Source organism: Ranitomeya imitator, chromosome 3 (genome assembly GCF_032444005.1).
Source record: "Ranitomeya imitator isolate aRanImi1 chromosome 3, aRanImi1.pri, whole genome shotgun sequence".
In the NCBI taxonomy this organism is placed as follows: Eukaryota; Metazoa; Chordata; class Amphibia; order Anura; family Dendrobatidae; genus Ranitomeya; species Ranitomeya imitator.
In genome coordinates this window covers 31,327,484-31,346,152 of record NC_091284.1, presented here as the reverse complement: position 1 = coordinate 31,346,152, position 18,669 = coordinate 31,327,484, and positions in this window count along the sequence as shown.

Sequence of the window (18,669 nt, the reverse complement as noted above, 5' to 3'; positions counted from 1 at the left end):
ATTGCATCAAAAACAAATAAGAGGGGGGAATCTTTTGGGTGTGTGTAGTTCACCCTATTAAACCCTAAGTAGACCCTGCCTGCCAGCAGAGGTTGGCACCCTAGCGCAAATTGACCACCCCGCTCAACGGCGGGTAACCTTAAAAGTCGCTATAAGACCCTGATTACCTTGGAAGAAGTAACAAAGGTGACCAACACCATACATACAGGAACTTCTCACAAAATTCAAAAATCATCAAAAAGTTAATTTATTTCAATTCTTCAATACAAAAAGTGAAATTCATATATTATATATATAGTCATTACAAACAGAGTGATCTATTTCAAGTGTTTATTTATGTTAATGTTGATGATTATGGCTTACAGCCAATAAAAACCCTATGGCTGTGTGCACACGTTGCAGATTTTTCACGTTTTTTTGCTATAAAAACGCTATAAAAACGCATACATTATTCATCCCATCATTTAGAATGCATTCCGCAATTTTTGTGCACATGATGCGTTTTTTTTCACGAAATAAAAACGCATCGAGGTAAAAAACGCAGCATGTTCATTAATTTTGCGGATTTTTTGCGGATTTCCCATTATATTATTGCATTGGGAACCTCCGGAAAAATCCACAAAAAAAACGCACCAAAAACGCAGTAAAAACGCGGTAAAAAACGCATGCGGATTTCTTGCAGAAAATGTCCAGTTTTGCTCAGGAAATTTCTGCAAGAAATCCTGAACGTGTGCACATAGCCTATATGTGCACAGGTCTGACAACCCTTGCCCCACTTTTTCATGTCATGGACTGTTTTATGATCTAGTGATCTCCAACCAAGATTGTTGGTCCACCTGATCTAATAACCTTATTTTGTTCTGTAACTGATGAAGGTCTGATGTAAGACCGAAACGTTTTGCTTACTACTACTGTGGACAACATTAAATTATCTGATCATGCCGAGTCTCTTAATATAGGTTTCTGCTGTGAGACATAAAGTACTGCACAACCTCGGTCTTCTGGCTACTGGTGTCCACTCTCAGTGTGGAGGAAGCTCACTAGCAGCTTCTCTCTCCAGCTCTTTACTTCTCCTTTGCTCCTTCCTCCTTTCAGTCTCTTTATAAGTTGCTCTGTTCTCTTTTTCCTTCCCAGGAGCTGCAGAATCAATCATCTGCATGGCCCCAGCTTTCCTTCCTCACTCCTCGCTCTCCTCTCACCAACTACCTCTCTCCAACAGCCTAGCAACTGCCTAGCAACTGACTCCTCCTTCTGACCAGAGAGAGCAGCTCCCCTGAAGTCGGGTGTAGAGCTCCCCCTTCTGGCCTGGAGTCAGAACGGTGTTGTATGTGATGAATACCTGTTAAAGGAATCCTTCCTCGCTTCCAAGCATGACATCACTCTCCCCGTGAGGAAAGCAATGCCACTGTAACAACTGGTTACCTGGGGTGTTAAAAGTTCATCAGGAGGCACAAGGGAGTTTCATTGTTCATTAAACAACATCAGTGATAGATATAGCGCTGGGTTGTGGTAGTAATATGTGGTTAGGGCATGGTGTGGTAGTATTTATCCCTTGTATGTGGTAGTATTCGGTCACTATGTGGTGGTAATATGTGGTCTGGTCATGGTGTGACTGTATTTGTTCCTTGTATGTGGTATTATTCGGTCACTATGTGGTGGTAATATTGGTAATACAGTATATGGCCCAGCTATGGTGAGATGGTATTCCTCCCTTGTACATTTTGTGGTATTATTCGTAATTTGTGGTCTGGTCATGGTGTTGTGGTATTTCTCCCTTGTATATGGTATTATATGGTCACTATGTGGAGGTAATGTGTGCTCCAGTCATGGTGTGATGGTATTTGTCCCTTGTATGTTATATTATTGTTCATTTTAAAAAATGTGTCTGACACATTCCCTTAAAGAAACATAAATAAATATATACCTAAAAATAGTATTGGATATTTTAACAAATGTTTAATAGGTTAGAGTAGAGCAAGGCCTGGCCAAAAGAGTCTCCTTGTCGTGGTGGCTTGAAAAAAATTATTTTGGCCAAAACAAAAGCTGCTGACTATGTATGTGATCTGGTGTTCGATGGTAAGTGTTAATTTCTGATTGGTGAGGACATGGTGAAGAAGTTGAGCTTTTCTATGAGTGGGCAGTGGGACTGTGGAAGGTTCGAGTGTTGGAGGTGGAGCTGGGGTGGAGCTTGGGCAGAGTCTCAAGGGGGCCCAAAAATGTTGCCAGTATGGGACCTCGAAATTCCAGGTGGCAGCCCTGTGCACAGTACCACTTCTCCTGTCCTGTATATATACACCGCACAGTACCACTTCTCCTGTCCTGTAAATATACACCGCACAGTACCACTTCTCATGTCCTGTATACTGGGTTTAATTCTCAGTATGTGCTCTTACTCTGAATTTTTTAGGACATCTCTGGGTTGTGTGCTTTCATTAATGGGCAAGACAAATGTCCGTGAAAAATTTGGACCGTCCGTGAATTTCACATATTAGGTTGATAACCCTGAGTCTAATCAAAGGTGGAAATGGGCCCACTTACCTTTTGGGCCCCTGTGCGACATCCAGGTTGATATGTCCGCAGCGGGTGTGATGATTGGATACATCCATACAGTTAATAAACAGAGGTAAGGAGCTCTTTACAATAATAAGTGCCTAAACCTCCATGTAATATCCTCTTTGTTGTGTGTAAATGGAAACATCAATGAGGTATCCTCACAATTAAAGCTATCCCCTACTACAGGATGGGGGATCATTTACTGTTCGCTGGCTGTATGACTACTCCTTTAATCCATCCATCGGACGATTTGCTGCATTTCCGTACAGTCTAGGCAATCCTCTGTGATATACCTACACTGATACATTGTAACAAATTTTAGGACAGGGAAGAGACACTTTTTTGCCAAATACTCAATGTGGGTTACTGGTACCAAGCACGCGCCCCACCAGCCTCCCATCCCACCAACGTCCTTGTTGGAAAAATCTGGTTCCATTTTTTTTTTTTCCTTCTTGTATTGTCCCCTGAACACAAACAAAAATGTTCTGATTCACTGAAAACAAGCAGAGATCTTGAAAAGAGTGATATATCTTGAAAGGGGTTGTAAGAAAATTAGAACAACATGGCTGCTTTCTTCCAGAAAGAGCGGCACGCCTGTCTGCAGTTTGCGTCTGGTATTGCAGTGGAACCGAACAGAGCGGTGCTGCAATACCAGACATGACCTGTGCCCAGGTGTGGCGCTGTTTCTGGAAGAAAGCAGCACTGTTTTTCTAATCCTGAACTACTAGAGATGAGAGAATCTATGATAATTAGAATAAAATATAAAAATAACCTTCATTCCTCACTTGTTTTCGCCAACCCAACTGGCTACGGTGCAGCCACAGCTCCTCCATCCCGGGCTTCTTCCTGATGCCCTCGTGGGAAGGGACGTACGTTGCCCCCCACATGACTGATTGAGGTCAATCACAGGAGTCTGATCTGCCTTAGCTCTGGAAGAAGAGAGGTCCGACGTTTAGGACCCCTGAGCTGCGGGTGGAGGCAGAATAAAAGGAGAAAGATCCCATGAGAAGAGGAGAAGATAAAGTTTATTGTTATTTTTTTATTTTATTTTAACCCCTTCCTGGCCCCCAAAGAAAACAAGTGAAATGCGAATGAAATCACCCCCAAAATTTTTATTTTTTTCCATTTTGAATTTTTGAAAGAAATTTGTAACAAATGAATTTATTAAGAATCGTTTCGCTCATCTCTGAGTAAAAGCCCTTTAAATGCATCAATTTCAAGACATCTGCTTGTTGTCAGTGAATGAGAACTTTTTTGATTGTATTCTGATAGTTTCCGTTTTTTAAAATCTTCTAGCCCATAAATAAAGGATGAAGCCGGTTCCACGTGATGGAGTAGGGATAGCAAACACTGGACGGTTTTCACATCTGTTTCTTGATCAGCAGCTTTTTCTTCTTTCTGTTGTCATATTTCTGTAATTTGAAGCCAGAGACACAAGTCTTTTGATATCTGTAACCTGGGTGCAGTCAGGAGGACATGAAACAAAGTCTGGGATGGGCCCCAATCACAAGATTGACAGTGGGACGAACTGCTTAAGAGTGTGTTCACATTGAGCCTTTTTTCCTCAGTTTTTTTGTGTGCAAAAACTGAGCAGAAACGCTAAGTTTTTTAACCCCTAGCTTACTTCTTATTTTCAGAACTGTTATTATTCCTAAAATTACTATTATCTAATGTCTTTTAGAATTGAATGTTAACATGTTACGCTTTACCCAAAAATGTATAAAAAAAAAACTACTAGTCTTTGAGTTGCATTTTGGAGAGTTTCCACTCAGTTGCCATGCAAAAAGACCCAGTGTGAAATTCTCCGAGTCCTTAGTATGTGCATGCTAGTGTTGAGCGATACCTTCCGATATTGGGAAATATCGGATTGGACCGAGACCCCAAAAATATCGGATATCGCCGATTCCGATACCGGAAACCAATGCAAGTCAATGGGACAAAAATATCGAAATGAAAATAAACCCTTTCTTTCCCTGTAGGTTAATTTTACATGAACGAAAACAACTAAGAATAATGTAGGATGTATTGGGGGAGGTGGCGGAGACATTAAAGGCATAGAGGTTTAGCCCAATCAAATAGAATAGCAGGAATTAATTTTTTTTTAAGACGTTCGGAGTTACAAAGATGTTGACTATGTTAAGCTTTTTTATATTTTGTCAGATATTTATGTTTCACTACTTCCATGCTCTTCACCTTCTTTTTTACTTCTCTCACACTTTCTTCTTCATCATCCTCAGCAGCAGCATCTTTTTCATCAACTTCTTCACCTTATTCATCTTCTTCTTCTTCACCTTCTTCCTATTATTCTTTTTTTTTTACATTCTTCATATTCTTCTTATTCAACTATTATTCTTCTTCATATTCTACTTCTTCATCTTCTTCATATTCTTCTTCATCATATTCTTATTTGTGACAGGCATTCCTGTAGTTGTCATCTATAAAAGTTTGAAGATTAGACCTTCCCTTCTGCCTGTCACAAAAGATTTACAACAGGATTTGTCCGTGTTCAGTTTTACCTGCAGCAGCAGGTATTTTCCAGGGGCACCACGAGGAGGAACGGACTCACCCACATACACTGCTTAGTCTTCTTCTGTTTATAATTTAGATAATAGCTTTTGCTCTGATTTTTAGTCTTATGCTTAATGTTCTTCTGCTTTTTGTTCTGCAGCTTCTTGTTCTTCTGCTTATTGGTCTTCTATCTCTTGTTCTCCTGTATATTGGTGGTTGTCTTCTTGTTCTTTGTCCTTTTGGTCATCTTCTTCAGGGTCATCTTCTTGGTCTTCTTCATGGTGGTCTTCAGGGTCGTTGTCTTCGGGGTCATCATCTTCTTCGGGGTGGTCTTCAGGGTCATCTCCAGAGTCGTCGTTTTCGGGGTCGTCGTCTTCTTTGGGGTGGTCTTCAGGGTCGTCGCCTTTAGGGTCGTCGTCAGGGAGATCCAGAGTGATTACCAAAAACCTTCAAAAAGCTTGAACTTGGAAATGTAGCAGAAGGTACAAGAGCCAATGAAACTACCGAGGACCAGCTGATGGTATTGGAACCCGGTTACTAAGCAGGAGGTACCCATGCCAGAAAGCACTAACAAGGACCAGCAGACGTTGGTGGAACTTGGATACCGAGAAGGAGGCACCTAAGCCAAAGGCTCTGCCTGGAACGAGCTGATGTTACTGGAACCCAGGGGGACATATTTGTTGTGAGTTCTGTTTTTGGGCTCCCTCTGGTGGTTACTGATGGTACTGGGTGACTTGTGTTCTCTGCGGTCTCTGGTGTCCACCTGTTCCATCAGGTTATGGGAGTTTCCTATTTAACCTGGCTTTTTTGTCATTTCCTCGCCGGCTATCAATGTAATCAGCGTGTCCTTTTACCTCTGCTCCCTGCGTCTGTTATCTTCAGGACAAGCTAAGTTTTGATTTTCCTGTTCCACGTTTTGCTTTATTTTTGTCTTAGTCCAGCTTGCAGATATGTGATTCCTTGCTGCTGGTTGCTCTAGTGGGCTGAAATTACTCCTCATGTTCCATGAGTTGGCACATGAGTTCAAGTAGTTTCAGGATGGTTTTTTGAAGGGTTTTTCGCTGACCGCGCAGTTCACTTTTGTATCCTCTGCTATCTAGCTTTAGCGGGCCTCATTTTTGCTGATTCTATTTTCATAACTACGTATGTGCTTTCCTCTCATTTCACCGTTACTACATGTGGGGGGCTGCTATTTCTGTGGGGTGTTTCTCTGGAGGCAAGTGAGGTCTGTGTTTCTTCTAATAGGGGAAGTTAATCCTTCGGCTGGCGCGAGACGTCTAGGAATCATCGTAGGCACGTTCCCCGGCTACTGCTAGTTGTGTGTTTAGGTTCAGGATCGCGGTCAGCTCAGGTTCCATCACCCTAGAGCTTGTTTTGTTTTTGTGCTTGTCCTTTTGTGATCCCCTGCCATTGGGATCATGACAGTATAGCCGGCCAGAAAAAATTGGTCATCGTTTTAGCTGAAGTAGGAGGAAAAGTAGTCTGAGGAAGTTTTTTTTTTTTTTTTTCTTTTCCCCTCCTCAGTGTTTGCTGCCTAGCCTTAATTGCAGCTTGGCTGCTTCTTTCCTCCTCTTAATCCTTGAATGGCTCTGACCTCAGCTGTTTATCATGGACGTCCAGAGTTTGGCTTCCAGCCTGAATAATCTTGCTGCTAAGGTTCAAAATATACAAGATTTTGTTGTACATACGCCTATGTCTGAACCTAGAATTCCTATCCCAGAGTTTTTTTCTGGAGATAGATCTAGTTTTCTGAATTTTAGGAACAATTGCAAGTTGTTTCTTTCCTTGAAATCTCGCTCCTCTGGAGACCCTGCTCAGCAGGTCAAGATTGTTATATCTTTCCTGCGGGGTGACCCTCAGAATTGGGCATTTGCATTGGCACCAGGGGATCCTGCGTTGCTCAATGTGGATGCGTTTTTTCTGGCATTGGGTTTGCTCTATGAGGAACCTTACTTAGAGATTCAGGCTGAAAAAGCTTTATTGGCTCTCTCTCAGGGGCAAGATGAAGCAGAAATATATTGTCAGAAATTTCGGAAATGGTCGGTGCTTACTCAGTGGAATGAGTGCGCTCTGGCTGCAAAATTCAGAGATGGCCTTTCTGAGGCCATTAAAGATGTTATGGTGGGGTTCCCGGTGCCTACAGGTCTGAATGAGTCCATGACTATGGCTATTCAGATTGATCGGCGTTTACGGGAGCGCAAACCTGTGCACCATTTGGCGGTGTCTTCTGAACAGGCACCTGAGATAATGCAATGTGATAGAATTCAGTCCAGAAGTGAACGGCAAAATTATAGGCGGAAAAATGGATTGTGTTTTTATTGTGGTGATTCAGCTCATGTTATATCAGCATGCTCTAAACGCACAAAAAAGGTTGATAAGTCTGTTGCCATTGGTACTTTACAGTCTAAGTTCATTCTGTCTGTGACTCTGATTTGTTCATTATCATCCATTTCCGTCGATGCCTATGTGGATTCAGGCGCTGCCCTGAGTCTTATGGATTGGTCATTTGCCAATCGCTGTGGGTTTAGTCTGGAACCTCTGGAAGTTCCTATTCCTTTGAAAGGAATTGACTCTACACCTTTGGCTATGAATAAACCTCAGTACTGGACACAAGTGACCATGCGTATGACTCCCGTTCATCAGGAGGTGATTCGCTTCCTGGTACTGTATAATTTACATGATGTCTTAGTGCTTGGTCTGCCATGGTTACAAACTCATAACCCAGTCCTGGACTGGAAAACAATGTCTGTGTTAAGCTGGGGATGTCAGGGGGTTCATGATGATGCATCTCCGATTTCTATCGCTTCATCTACTCCTTCTGAGGTTCCGGTATTTTTGTCTGATTATCGGGAGGTTTTTGAGGAGCCTAAGCTCAGTTCGCTTCCTCCTCACAGGGATTGCGATTGTGCTATAGATTTGATTCCTGGCAGTAAATTCCCTAAAGGTCGTTTGTTCAATCTGTCAGTGCCAGAGCATACTGCTATGCGGAATTATGTTAAGGAGTCCTTGGAAAAGGGACATATCCGTCCATCTTCGTCCCCTTTGGGAGCAGGTTTTTTTTTCGTGGCCAAAAAAGATGGTTCCTTGAGGCCTTGCATAGATTATCGTCTTTTGAATAAGATTACAGTCAAATATCAGTATCCTTTGCCATTGTTGACTGATTTGTTCGCTCGCATTAAGGGGGCTAAATGGTTCACTAAGATTGATCTTCGGGGTGCGTATAATCTTGTGCGGATAAGGCAGGGTGATGAGTGGAAAACCGCATTTAATACGCCTGAGGGCCATTTCGAGTATTTGGTGATGCCTTTTGGACTTTCTAATGCTCCTTCTGTCTTCCAGTCTTTTATGCACGATATTTTCCGTGAATATCTGGATAAATTTATTATCGTGTATTTGGATGATGTTTTGGTTTTTTCTGATGACTGGGAGTCTCATGTTCAGCAGGTCAGGAAGGTGTTTCAGGTCCTGCGGGCCAATTCTTTGTTTGTAAAGGGTTCTAAATGTCTCTTTGGAGTCCAGAAGATTTCTTTTTTGGGGTATATTTTTTCCCCTTCTACTATTGAGATGGATCCCGTCAAGGTTCAGGCTATTTGTGACTGGACGCAGCCTGCATCTCTTAAGAGTTTGCAGAAGTTCTTGGCCTTTGCTAATTTTTATCGTCGCTTCATAACTAATTTTTCTAGTGTTGTTAAGCCTTTGACGGATTTGACTAAGAAGGGTGCTGATGTTACTCATTGGTCTCCTGCGGCTGTGGAGGCCTTTCAGGAACTTAAGCGCCGGTTTTCTTCTGCTCCTGTGTTGCGTCAGCCAGATACGTCGCTTCCTTTTCAGGTTGAGGTTGATGCTTCCGAGATCGGAGCGGGGGCGGTTTTGTCACAGAGAAGCTCTGATGGCTCAGTGATGAAGCCATGTGCGTTCTTTTCTAGAAAATTTTCGCCCGCTGAACGGAATTATGATGTTGGTAATTGGGAGCTTTTGGCCATGAAGTGGGCATTTGAGGAGTGGCGTCATTGGCTTGAGGGTGCTAGACATCGTGTGCTGGTCTTGACTGATCACAAAAATCTGATGTACCTTGAGTCTGCCAAGCGTCTGAATCCTAGACAGGCTCGTTGGTCACTGTTTTTCTCCCGTTTCAATTTTGTGGTTTCATACCTGCCAGGTTCAAAGAATGTGAAGGCGGATGCTCTTTCTAGGAGTTTTGTGCCTGACTCCCCTGGAAATTCTGAGCCCACTGGTATCCTTAGGGATGGGGTGATTTTGTCGGCTGTCTCCCCAGACTTGCGACGTGCTTTGCAGGAGTTTCAGGCGGATAAACCTGATCATTGTCCGCCGGAAAGACTGTTTTTTCCGGATAATTGGACCAGTAGAGTCATCTCCGAGGTCCATTCTTCTGTGTTGGCAGGTCATCCTGGAATATTTGGTACTAGAGACTTGGTGGCCAGGTCTTTTTGGTGGCCTTCCTTGTCGAGGGATGTGCGTTCCTTCGTGCAGTCTTGTGGAGTTTGCGCTCGGGCTAAGCCTTGCTGTTCTCGGGCCAGTGGATTGTTGTCACCTTTGCCTATCCCGAAGAGGCCTTGGACGCACATTTCCATGGACTTTATTTCGGATCTCCCTGTCTCTCAAAAAATGTCCGTCATCTGGGTTGTGTGTGACCGCATTTCTAAGATGGTTCATCTGGTACCCTTGCCTAAGTTACCTTCCTCCTCTGAGTTGGTCCCTCTGTTTTTTCAAAACGTGGTCCGTTTGCATGGCATTCCGGAGAACATCGTTTCTGACAGGGGATCCCAGTTTGTGTCTAGATTTTGGCGGACGTTCTGTGCTAAGATGGGCATTGATTTGTCCTTTTCGTCTGCATTCCATCCCCAGACGAATGGCCAGACGGAACGAACTAATCAGACTTTAGAAACTTATTTAAGGTGTTTTATTTCTGCTGATCAAGATGAATGGGTTTCCTTTTTGCCGCTTGCCGAGTTTGCCCTTAATAATCGGGCTAGTTCTGCTACCTTGGTGTCTCCTTTCTTTTGTAATTCGGGGTTTCATCCTCGTTTTTCCTCTGGTCAGGTGGAGCCTTCTGATTGTCCTGGAGTGGACATGGTGGTGGATAGGTTGCATCGGATTTGGAGTCATGTGGTGGACCATTTGAAGTTGTCCCAGGAGAGGGCTCAGCAGTTTGCTAATCGCCGTCACCACGTGGGTCCTCGACTTCTTGTTGGGGACTTGGTGTGGTTGTCTTCTCGTTTTGTTCCTATGAAGGTCTCTTCTCCTAAGTTCAAGCCTCGGTTCATCGGTCCCTATAGGATCTTGGAAATTCTTAACCCTGTGTCGTTTCGTTTGGATCTCCCGGCATCGTTTGCTATTCATAATGTGTTCCATCGGTCGTTGTTGCGGAAGTATGAGGTACCTGTTGTTCCTTCGCTTGAGCCTCCTGCTCCGGTGCTGGTGGAGGGTGAATTGGAGTATGTTGTGGAGAAGATCTTGGATTCTCGTGTTTCCAGACGGAAACTCCAGTATTTGGTCAAGTGGAAGGGTTATGGTCAGGAGGATAATTCTTGGGTGATTGCCTCTGATGTTCATGCTGCCGATTTGGTCCGTGCTTTTCATAGGGCTCATCCTGGTCGCCCTGGTGGTTCTCGTGAGGGTTCGGTGACCCATCCTCAAGGGGGGGTACTGTTGTGAGTTCTGTTTTTGGGCTCCATCTGGTGGTTACTGATGGTACTGGGTGACTTGTGTTCTCTGCGGTCTCTGGTGTCCACCTGTTCCATCAGGTTATGGGAGTTTCCTATTTAACCTGGCTTTTTTGTCATTTCCTCGCCGGCTATCAATGTAATCAGCGTGTCCTTTTACCTCTGCTCCCTGTGTCTGTTATCTTCAGGACAAGCTAAGTTTTGATTTTCCTGTTCCACGTGTTGCTTTATTTTTGTCTTAGTCCAGCTTGCAGATATGTGATTCCTTGCTGCTGGTTGCTCTAGTGGGCTGAAATTACTCCTCATGTTCCATGAGTTGGCACATGAGTTCAAGTAATTTCAGGATGGTTTTTTGAAGGGTTTTTCGCTGACCGCGCAGTTCACTTTTGTATCCTCTGCTATCTAGCTTTAGCGGGCCTCATTTTTGCTGATTCTATTTTCATAACTACGTATGTGCTTTCCTCTCATTTCACCATTATTACATGTGGGGGGCTGCTATTTCTGTGGGGTGTTTCTCTGGAGGCAAGTGAGGTCTGTGTTTCTTCTAATAGGGGAAGTTAATCCTTCGGCTGGCGCGAGACGTCTAGGAATCATCGTAGGCACGTTCCCCGGCTACTGCTAGTTGTGTGTTTAGGTTCAGGATCGCGGTCAGCTCAGGTTCCATCACCCTAGAGCTTGTTTTGTTTTTGTGCTTGTCCTTTTGTGATCCCCTGCCATTGGGATCATGACACATATTCAAGATTGACTTCCAAAGAACCAGTTAATGGTACTGGAACTCAGACAGGCAGCCAAAGGTACGCATGAAAAAAAAAAGTTGCAAGGCCGCGAGCCAGCCGGAGTTACCAAAACTCACAGTCCTACAGGGGGAGCTTGTCTGATTGGCACTACGGAATCAGCCTTCATTGCCAGATCCCGCAGCCCACATAGGAAGCACCTAAACTGCAGGCACCATAGAGTTGGCTAACCCGACCGCAACACGGCAGGACAATGTATTGTAGGCAAAGTGACGTTGACACTACCCGGAAACAGCTGGCGGTGCTGGAACCAGGCCGGGCAAGAGGGAGTACCCGTGCCAAAGACACTTCTGAGCAGCAACTGGCGGTGTTGGAGCCCAGGGTAAATACTAGAAACAGAGTGGAGGCAGAGGCATAATTGGAACAAGTTTAAAATTTGTAGTAGAAGTGTGAATGTGGACAGAGCAGGAGAAATTGCCGGACACACAGCACGGGATCAGCTAACGTTACTGAAACCCAATAACACTGGAGCATGTGCTGACTGTGCAGACGGAACTTCTGAGCAGCAACTGGCAGTGTTGGAGCCCACGATCAATGCTAAAAACAGAGTGTAGCCAGAGGCCTAATTGGAGCAAGTTTAATATCTATAGTAGTGTGAATGTGGTCGGAGCAGGCAAAATTGCCGGACACACAGCAGGGGATCAGCTAACGTTACTGAAACCCAATAACACTGGAGCATGTGTTGACTGTGCAGACAGCACTTCTGAGCAGCAACTGGTGTTGTTGGAGCACAGGGATTACAGGAGAAACAGAGTGTAGCCAGAGGCCTAATTGGAGCAAGTTTAATATCTGTAGTAGTGTGAATGTGTACGAAGCAGGAGAAATTGCCGGACACACAGCAGGGGATCAGCTGATGTTACTGAAACCCAATAACACTGGAGCATGTGACTGTGCAGATGGCACTTCTGAGCAGCAACTAGCGGTGTTGGAGCCCAGGGTGGTAGAAACATGAACACAACAGGAGACCTGGATACTGTTGCCAACCAATTATTTAATCTGGAAGAGGACTGGCAAATTCCTGCGAGACCCAGGCCTTGTTCATTTTCAGACACAAAAGAGCACAGTGAGGTAAAAAATACTGATACTCTGTTGTAAAAAAAATCACAGTAATAAGCAAGTGCTAGTCAAAAGATGGAAAAAAACAGGGTATTTAGTTGATACTTTTTTTGTTCATTTTCAGAAAAGTAAGCCGGTCAACGTTGTTGGAGGATAGTTGCATGCGACGGTCTGTTAGTACACCACCTGCGGCACTAAAGACACATTCCGATAATACACTAGCAGCAGGGCAAGCCAGCACCTCCAATGCATACTGGCTAAGCTCTGGCCATGTATCCAGCTTAGAGACCCAAAACTTGAAGGGGGAAGAGCCGTGTGGGAGAACACTGAGAGGGCAAGACATGTAGTCTGTCACCATCTGATGGAAACGTTGCCTCCTGCTAACTGGAGCCGTCTGTGATGGTGTAGACATTTGTGGCGGGGACACAAAACTTTGCCACATTTGGGCCATGCTGGTCTTGCCTTGTGCTGAGGCGCTTCTGCTCCGTCCTTGTGCAGAGCTTCCTCCACTGCCTCGACGCACTGAGCTGCTTTGTAAAGCACTAGCAGCACTGCTCTCGGGTGGAATGGAGGACATGATGGAATGCACCAGTGTTTCTTGGTACTCCCGCATTTTACGCTCCCGCTTCAACAGTGTTATGAGGCTTTGTAAGTTGTCCCGGTAGCGAGGATCTAGGAGGGTGTACACCCAATAATCAGCTGCGTTGAGAATGTGGGCGATGCGGCGGTCGTTTCTCAGGCACTGCAGCATGAAATCAACCATGTGCTGCAGACTGCCAACTGGCCAAGAAACGCTGTCGTCTGCTTGAGGCATCATCTCTGCCTGCTCTGCATCACCCCACCCTCGCTCTACATACTGTCTACTAGAGCATTGTGTACCTCTCTCCTCTGGACAGATGTCTTTCTCCTCCATTGACTCCTCCTCATCCTCCTCACAAAGTGTCCCCTGCCTAGGCCTTTGTGATGAACCACGTTGCGCAGACTGTCCAGAAGCAGATGGCATTTGTGACTCCTCATTCCACAACCTCCTCCCTTAGCGCTTGCAGTGTTTTTTTCAAGCAGGCAGATAAGGGGGATAGTCATGCTGACTAGTGCATCATCTGCACTCGCCATCCGCGTGGAATCATCGAAGGCACGCAAAACATGGCAAATGTCCTTCATAGAGGCCCATTCAGTGGTGGTGAAGTGTGAACGGCGCGCAGTGCGACTTGTTTGCGCCTGATGCAGCTGGTACTCCATTACTGCTGCCTGCTGCTCACACAACCTCTCCAACATATGTAACATTGAATTCCACCTGGTTGGTAGGTCACATATGATGCAATGTTACGGAAGACGGAATTGGCGCTGCAGAGCTGCAATGCGCGATCTTGCCATGCTGGAACGCAGCAAGTGAGCGCACTCTATGTGGACCTTGTGAAGCAGTGCATCAAGATCCGGATAGTCCCTCAAAAAACTCTGCACGACCAAGTTGAGCACATGTGCCAGACATGGGATGTGAGTGAAGTTGCCTAAGCCCAGAGCTGCCACCAGATTTTGGCCATTGTCACACACTACCATGCCTGGCTGGAGATTCGCTGGCACAAACCACACGTCGCTCTCCTGCTTGATGGCATTCCAGAGCTCCTGCGCTGTGTGGCTTCAATTCCCCAAAGAAATTAAATTCAATATGGCCTGTTGACGTTTGGCCACGGCTGTGCTCATATCGGTCGTAACAGGTAAGCGTTCACGGGTCCATGTGGAGGTAGACTGTGACGGCTCCTGCGGCGATGATTCAGAGGAACTGGAGTATGAGGAGGAGTCAATGTGTACAGACTGGATTCCTGCAATCCTTGGAGTTGGCAGACACGTACAGCGCCACTCTCAAGATCTGTACCCGGCTCCACAACATTTACCCAATGGGCAGTGAGGGAAAGATATCATCCCTGTCCATGGTTACTGGTCCACGCATCGGTGTTCAGGTGTACCTTGCTACTGACAGCGTTTAGTAGCGCATGTTTAATTTTTCCCTCCACATGCTTTTCCTGGGCAGGGACGGCTTGCCTACTGAAATAAAAGCGGCTGGGCACGTTGTATTGTGGGACTGCCAATGCCATGAAGTTACGGAAGGTGTCAGTCTCCACCAGCCTGAATGAGAGCATTTCAAGGGACAGTAGTTTTGCAATGCCAAAATTCAGAGCCTGTGCTCAGGGGTGGTTTGCCGAGCATGGGCGCCTTTTGTCCCATGCCTGTGCTACCGATGGCTGTAGACTGGCCTGGGAGTGTGGTGCTGTGGGTGGAATGACACTGTGTGTCTGTACAACAGTGCCAGAGGTTCTTCCATGGCGATCCTGTGAGGAAGCCGAACCAGCTGTGTGTGAGCTGGAGGAAGAGGCTACAACACAAGCTGAAGAGGTGGTAGGTGGCGCTGTAGGTTGGCCTAGGTCTTCAGTGTGTCTTTGTAACTCCACAACGTGCTTGGTTCGCACATGTTTCCACATATTTGTGGTATTGAGGTTGCTGACACTTTTCCCTCTTTTCACTTTCTGATTACACAGCTTGCATTTGACAAAGCAAATGTCATCTGCAACTGTGTCAAAAAAGGACCAGGCACTGCAAGTCTTGGGAGCACCCGTTTTGGGTTTTGGAAGAGGCATGCTCCTAATGGGTGCCGAAGTGGCGGCTGCAGGCAACAGAGTCTGCCCACTCTCTCTCCCTCCTTTTCTGGCCGTTCGGGGAATCTCTTCCTCAGAGCTGCTCCCACCTTCCTGTACCTCACGCCATGATGGGTCAAGGACCTCATCATCTACACTACCCTCTTCAAAAGACTGCTTTTCCTGGGTAGTCTCGATAGCACAATACGCACCAGAAAGTGGCACCTGAGTCTCATCAGCTGATGTGTACTGAGGTGTGCTGACCATAGGCACTGGCCCACCCGCCTCTTCAGATTCAGAGAGACAAAGCTGTTGCACATCACTGCATACTACCTCTTCTTCTAATTCTCGAAAGCTGCTTGGCTGGCCCCCTCTTTCCAAGCCAACAGATTCAGAGAACAGAAGTAGAGATGGCTCCTGTCCAGGGCTCTCTGACTGCCTGGGCAATTTGGCAGGTGGTGAAGAGACAGACGGGTGCTCTTCAGTGCTATGGACCTGAGAGGATCTGGAACTAATTGAAGTCAATGCGTTAGCTGCCATCCATCCGACAACGGCTTCAATTTCTTCGCCCTGCAGCAGTGGAATTCGGTGAGCTCCTACAAAGCTGCACATAAAGGACTGTTCCCTGGTAAAACTGGGGGATGCTGAGTCACTGGTGCCCACAGCAGGCACAGAATCCCCACGTCCTCTACCTGCAGAAACTCGACGACCACGTGCCTTACTCCCTGCTTTCTTCATCTTGGTAGACTGATAAAGGTAGGCAGAAAAGTACTAAGGGCTTAGTGTGCTTATTCCTGAACTGCTGCTAACAGGTATAAGAAACACTAATTTTATAAAGTGTGAATTAGACTTTAATATGAGCTAATGTGGCCTACACAACTGTAAAGTGGAGTGTTTGGTGAACTTTATTAACTTTTTGCTTTTTTCACAAAAAGACACTGGATGTGCCCAAAGATCTGAAACCAATAGTATCACAAACTTTTGTAGCTATTACAATGCAGGAAGGTAACCTACAATGCAATAGATGAGGCTCCAAAAAATAGGCTAATACTAATCTGGCTGGGGCTGCAGGGCACAAGCCAGAAGAAAGGCTCCTCTATCTACTCCTATATAGAGTTTTCAAGCAATCTAGCTGGATACGGATTGAACCACACTAATAGGAGAAATCAGGAAAAATGAGCTGCACTAATGAAAAAAAGGACAATCTATGAGGCAGTGACGCACGCTGAGCGGACTACAACCAGAGGTGGCTGCAGAACACAACTACAGCATGAGCTGCACTCAGACACACAGACCTCGCAGACAGCCGTGAACAGCGCTGCAAGGCTGCAGAAAAGCTCCTCTATCTACTCCTATATAGTGTTTTCAAGCAATCTAGCTTGGAACCACACTAATAGGAGAAATCAGGAAAAATGAGCTGCACTAATGAAAAAAGTACAATATATGAGGCAGTGACGCACACGGTGAGCGGACTACAACCGGAGGTGGCTGCAGAACAACAGCGTGAGCTGCACTCACACAAACAGACCTCGCAGACAGCTGTGAACAGCACTGCAAGGCAAAAGAAAACTTCTCAATTCTCACACAGCGGTTGCTAAAGTAGCCTGGGTAAAGCACAATAAAGCAAATCGCTAGCTCAAACTGTCCCTCAGAGTCAGAACAGCAGCGTCCTGTCCCTAAGTAAATTCACAGCAGAGTGAAACCAAAATGGCGGCGGCGGCATTTATAGTGCATCATTACATCATTTCAGCAGCCAATCACAGCCATGCCATTAGTTAACATGCATAACAGGATGTGCCCACACTTCTTAGGATTCCTCATTGGCTGAATAAAATCAAACTGGTTCATTGCATTTTGGGAACTTCCGATTCCGGTATTCGATATTGTAAAAGTATCGGAACTCCGATACATCGAATATCGGCCTATACCCGATATTGTAGTATCGGAATGCTCAACACTAGTGCATACACAAATAAGAAATTTTGTAAAATATCTTTATTAGTGAAGTCCGTTTCTTTCTCCTCCTGGACTGATTTTCATTCTCAAAATTCTCAATATATGTCATCAGCAAAATAGACTTTCCATTTACCTAGATAGCAGAAGACAGTTGGTGCTCATAAAATTCTTTTGCGAAATGTAATTGTTGCTTCAGAAGAACTTGCAGTGGAATGTCTGTGTGCTCCACTAGCTCCTCCCCTGCATAGAATGTCTGTATGTTCCACTAGCTCCTCCCCTCCATAGAATGTCTGTGTGTTCCACTAGCTCCTCCTCCTCCATAGAATGTCTGTGTGTTCTACTAGCTCCTCCCCTCCATAGAATATCTGTGTTCCACTAGTTCCTCCGTTGCATAGAATGTCTATGTCTGCCTCTAGCTCCTCCCCTGCATAGAATGTCTGTATGTTCCACTAGCTCCTCCCCTCCATAGAATGTCTGTGTTCCACTAGCTCCTCCCCCTCCATAGAATGTCTGTGTGTTCTACTAGCTCCTCCCCTCCATAGAATATCTGTGTTCCACTAGCTCCTCCCTTGCATAGAATGTCTATGTCTGCCTCTAGCTCATCCCCTGCATAGAATGTCTGTATGTTCAACTAGCTCCTCCCCTCCATAGAATGTCTGTGTTCACTAGCTCCTCCCCCTCCACAGAATGTCTGTGTTCCACTAGCTCCTCCCCTCCATAGAATGTCTGATTTCCACTAGCTCCTCCCCTCCATAGAATGTCTGAGTGTTCCACTAGCTCCTCCCCCTCCATAGAATGTCTGTGTGTTCTACTAGCTCCTCCCTTGCATAGAATATCTGTGTGTTCCACTAACTCCTCCCCTGCATAGAATGTCTATGTCTGCCTCTAGACTCTTCCCTCCATAGAATGTCTGTATGTTCCACTAGCTCCTCCCCCTCCATAGAATGTGTGTTCCACTAGCTCCTCTCTTGCATAGAATATCCGTGTGTTCCTCTAGCTCCTCCCATCCATAGAATATCTGTGTGTTCCTCTAGCTCCTCCCATCCATTAAATATCTGTGTTCCTCTAGCTCCTCCCCCTCCATAGAATGTCTGTGTGTTCTACTAGCTCCTCCCTTGCATAGAATGTCTATGTCTGCCTCTAGCTCCTCCCCTGCATAGAATGTCTGTATGTTCAACTAGCTCCTCCCCTCCATAGAATGTCTGTGTTCACTAGCTCCTCCCCCTCCATAGAATGTCTGTATTCCTCTAGCTCCTCCCCCTCTATAGAATGTCTGTGTGTTCCACTAGCTCCTCCCTTGCATAGAATATCTGTGTGTTCCACTAGCTCCTCCCTTGCATAGAATATCTGTGTGTTCCACTAGCTCCTCCCCTGCATAGAATGTCTATGTATGCCTCTAGCCTCTTCCCTCCATAGAATGTCTGTATGTTCCAGTAGCTCCTCCCCTCTATAGAATGTCTGTGTGTTCCATTAGCTCCTCCCCTGCGT